Raw genomic sequence first — 4963 nt, 5'->3', positions numbered from 1 at the left:
CCTGGGAAAGCTCCGGGCTCAGGGTCCCGGCTGGGAACCGACACCCCCAGACCACGTCCAGTCCTTCTTTAAACACTTGCAGGGACGGTGACTCCGCCACCTCGCTGGGCAGTGTTAAAAATAGGTTAGGAACTGTTGTAGAATAGCTGATAGTTGTTAAGCATGTACTATAGTTTGGTTATTGTAAAAGGGGTTCAAAAGGTAGTTACAAGAAATACGGTACAGAACATACTGTATTACACCTAAGTGAAGTGCACCGCCCCCGAGCGAAACGAGCCAGCCTGGACAGAATTGTAATGGGACAATCAAACGCCTTAAACCTTCATGCAAATGAAGGATCCAAAAAGAAACCAATCCAAAGGGACAAAAAATAGGATAAAAAGGGGCTTCTGACCCGCTGAATTGTGATCCTCCATCGGGACCGTCTCTGCTGAGCAGCCCCAGCGCCGGCGCTGCTCCATCTTCCACGGGAATGCTCCTGCTCGGCCCGGGCCCCCTTGCTTTAGGCCTTTCTTTTTATTATAATAAATGCTGAAAACGCTTTAGTACCGGGAGCCTGCTCTCGTTTTTAACAGGCAGCACGGTCTAATGTCTGAATCAGTTTTTCTGTGGAGAAATTCCTCCCAATATCCAGTCTAAACTTCCCCTGGCACAGCTTAAGACTCTGATTGCTCCAACACCAGTACCAGGCCAGTGCTGCTGGCCTTTACCTCCCCTGGGCAGCCTGGCATCTGCCCCTGAAACACTGGGGCCAGCTGTTTTCTTTCCTATGGAAAAGCATCACCATTCCCTTTCAGGGATCCACCACTGAAATTTGGATACCACCTCCAAGGATTAATACATCCAAGGATCGATCCCACTCAAAAGCTGTCAGGACAGAAAGGTGTTTCTGTGCCCCTGGACAGTCTTGTCTGACCCATCAACACTGGGACCATGAGCATTCCTTGCCAAGGAAAGATATTGTCACTGTCTTTCAGCAGATCAATTCCAAAATGTGGAGCTGATCTTCCAAATTGAATATGTCTGGGGATTTCTCACAGAAAAATAGTGCTAGGACAGAAAGATCCTTGCCTTTTCAACCCTCCAACACACTAACACTGAACAAACAATGCTGGGCAGAGCTGCTTTCCTTCACAAAGTAAGGCCCTGTCACCCTCTTTTTGCAGCCCATCTGCAAAATTTGGATTCCAGCTTCAGAAATTAAGAGCTCTAAAGACTGCTCCTACTCAACAGGTGACAGGAAGGGCAGATGTTATTCTGCCCCAGGAGCTTCAGATGCAGCTGGTGTGGGGTGTGTGGGCAAAACCCTGAATGTGCATGGATCCCCTGCCCAGCGGGCTGGAAAGCAGCCCAAGGCCACCGAGTTTCCCTAAAGCCACGGAGCCAGCTGGAGATGGGAACACAGTTTGTGCCCCTGGGGTCTGGGGGGAATGGAGCCCAGCAGCACTGAGACAGCTCCGTGTGGACATGACTTTATTTCTAAAGTGTAAGATGGTCAGACAGCAGTGTCAGAGAGCAGATGTGCCATCCTCAGCCCCACAGAGACCTCAGCACAGGCTGGCAAGGCCCCAGCTGTGGGACAGAACCTCACCTTTAGATACTCCTGGTGCTACAACACATCACACTCACTGGTGAAGATAAACTGGTGCTCAGGCACTGCACTGAATCACCCCTTAGCACCATGAGGAACAGCCCTCCTCACCTCAAATGTAGCAGTTGTGTTAATGCCCTGCTTTCCACCACGACACACCAAGCTGTGAGCAGCAGCATCCCACTGCTGTGTTTGCAGAGTAACTCACAAAGCTCTCACAACCCTGCAGCACTTTCCTGCCAGTGGTGCCCTGCATCATCCTCAGTGCTCACTGCTCCTCTCTAGTGTAAATACACAGAAAGATTGTGCAAAGTCCAAAGGTTTGGGGCTAGGAAATGGTTACTCAGTGTTCAAAATCAGGGCATTGCCTTTCAGTTTGAACATATTTGGGGGGCAGAAATATTTGTTAACCTTAGGAGGTTGAGCCTGGGAAGTTACAACAGTAAAAGATCAACCATAGCTGGGAGCTACTAACTCCAGATGCCAGGCAGGCTCCAGCCCTTGGAACAGGGACCATCTGCATGCAAGGGAAAGGGATTTTATAATGTCATTGCTGAGCCATAGATAAGGGTGGTGTATCTGATTTTCTCCAACCTGAGGACTGAAACAGGTTTCCTGCTTTTCTGGTTGATGTGTTCATGCCTGAGAGGGTTCCAGGGGCCTGCATAACCCCTTTGCAGGGGGGTTAGAGTCCCAAAATGCTGTCAAACCTACTCCAACATTAGCTCAGTGAAGTAAAAAATAGGCCATTTCTTCAGAGCAACATGAACTTTCTTACATCTTCTTGCTCAACTCTGCAATCCTGGGGAAGTTGTTCCCAGGCACAAGCCCACACTGGGAGCAGCCAAGGGTGAGGAAAGCACAGAGCCTGCAGAAGTCCCCAGGGTGGCCAACATGGCCCAAAACCAAGAGAGCTGGGGCCCAGGGCTGAGCAAGGTTTCTCTGAAGGAAACAAAGGCTTTGGCAAGAGTCTGTGGTTGTTACTTCAGGAGGCAGAAGAACCTCCTGGAATTCTGATTCTGCAGATCAGAATTAAAGTGAGAACATTTTCTGCATTTTGGAATACTCACCTCAAGCTGGTGCAAAGCCAGGGCTGTCCACCCCCTTCTCTGCAACCCTGTACTGCTGAGTCAGTTCTCAGACTCAGGTCACCTACCTGGTTGTTGCCTGAGTTTCAACAACTTTAGATTGAAAAGACCTCCTGAGAAAGTGGAGAGACCTGGGCAGGCACAATGTCAGTCTGCAAGCACTAAGACCTACAAACCCCCAGTGCTGTGAGCCAGCAAACTGACACTTATCAAAAGAAGCTTTGTGACAGTTTATTAACCAGATAAGGTGCAGCCCCCCAGCCTGATACACAAATTTGTGTTTGGTATTGTGCTCCTGTCAGATCTGTCAAACATAGAAGTTATTTATGGTGTACAGGGAACAAACAATTTTTAAATGGTGATTAGAAGATACCTCAAGCCATAAACAAATAAAACTCCATTTAGAATGATGAAGGAGCACAGAAGCCCCCTTCATTCTTGTGTTCTCATGCACCCCCATGTCCCAGGGATGTGCCCTGAGCTCTTTGACCTCCCCCTGACCAAGTCACAAAGAGAAAGGGAACTGATAAATAATTTTATTAGCAGCAGAAGGCAGAGGCAACATTGTACATAAAACGTACCGTGCTTTTGTTATAATGAAATGCCCTGTGTATTCTACTTATAAAGTGAGGGAGTATGTGGGTCCTAAAAACCCAAAACACTTCTCTGCAGGGACACTGAGCCAGAAACATCAGCCACAGATCACAGTGAGATGCTGTATCATCCCAAAACTCCCCATAACAGCAAAGAAAAGGACTCTGGACAAACAGTGAATAACAGGAATTAAAGCTGGCAGTAGCAGAATCTTCAAAATATTTTCTGGTGGCACAGTGCAGGTCTTCAGAAGTGACTCTTTCCTCCAGCCACTGCCATCAGCAGATAGACACTGAGCCCTGGAAACTTTGTGAACAAATAACACTTTGTAGGAGCAGTCACAGGAGGTGGCAAGGGCAGAGCACAGAGCACAAGGTCTGACATGATTCTTCAATGCCTAAACTTCTGTCCAAATAATCACCCCTCTTTCCAGAAAGGGCTTTCAGGGGAGCCTGAAAAAGAAAATCATTTGACTTCCAGGTCATCTTCACTGGCCTGAGACCCTTCTGCTGCCACAGAGAAACAGAAAAAAGGATTTTTTCTGCCTTGCAAATTATGAGAAAAACTAGATAAACCTCAGAACCTCTCTGGTCCTCAGTAAAGCCAAATGTTCTAGAATTAAACTTTTTACTGCTACAAGCAGCTTTGTCTAGGCCTGAACTTGAGACAAAGACTTTGAACTATTTCAGTAAAATCAGTTGGTTGCCTCACTCTTGAACTTTGTGTGTACAGGACGCAAATACAAAAGTGAATCGAGCTACACAGATTGGATCACAAGAGGAAACAAGCAGACAGACAGAGCTGATCATCTCTGGGTTGCCTTCATCATGGCTTTGTTCTAGCAGCTGCTCCAAGGATCACAGGAATGTCATGACTGTCCTGTTCTTGCCAATCTGCCAGGGCTCCAGAGGGTAAAAGCGGATGACGATCCTTTTGGGTAAAAGAGCAAAAATGTGGACAGGAAACATTATTTTACAATTAAACATTATTGCTGCCCAGTTTGCAACATTGTAGAAAATCTGCACTAGGGTCTCACTGTCTTACACTTCAGGGTGTTCATTTAAAAGAAGGAAACATAAGCTGTGTATGGGTCAGGGTACAAACAGACTTCACCCACACAAACAAAAGCAATTTAAATGTGATACTTGTCCATTTTAGAAGGAGCCACATAGTGCATAATCTTGCCAGGGATTTATCCTGACAGCACCCAAGAGGCAGGGAAGTACTGTTATCACTCTCCTTTGGGGAGATGGGTAAAACAAGCAGAGATGGACATGGCTGACCTTCAGGAACAGCCTTGTTCCAGCATTTGGCAGGTGACGCCCTGCCAGGGTGAAGCTCTACCAATCCCAGTGGGGTTTTGCACCAGTTTTACCAACTGTAATACTGAACTTCAGAGAACAGTAATGCCCAGACTGTTCAACAAGTCTGTGGTTTTATCTGGCTCCAAACCACATGTCTTGGATTCAGCACCCACAAGCACTTTGTGTTTGTTAGCAATCTTGTCTTGGATCTGTATCACAACTTAGTCTCCTGGAGGACACGGGAACTGCCACTATCTCCACTGCTCTGAACATCCCCTTGGCACTTGTTTGTCGTGTTCCACGTCCACGGACCCCACAGACCTGTAGGCCCGACGAGGACGCTCTCGCTGCCCTCGGGCTGAGCACGGTGCCCGGGCTGAGCCCCC

Source organism: Geospiza fortis, unplaced genomic scaffold (genome assembly GCF_000277835.1).
Source record: "Geospiza fortis unplaced genomic scaffold, GeoFor_1.0 scaffold31, whole genome shotgun sequence".
Taxonomy (NCBI): domain Eukaryota; kingdom Metazoa; phylum Chordata; class Aves; order Passeriformes; family Thraupidae; genus Geospiza; species Geospiza fortis.
This window is presented reverse-complemented; position numbering follows the sequence as displayed.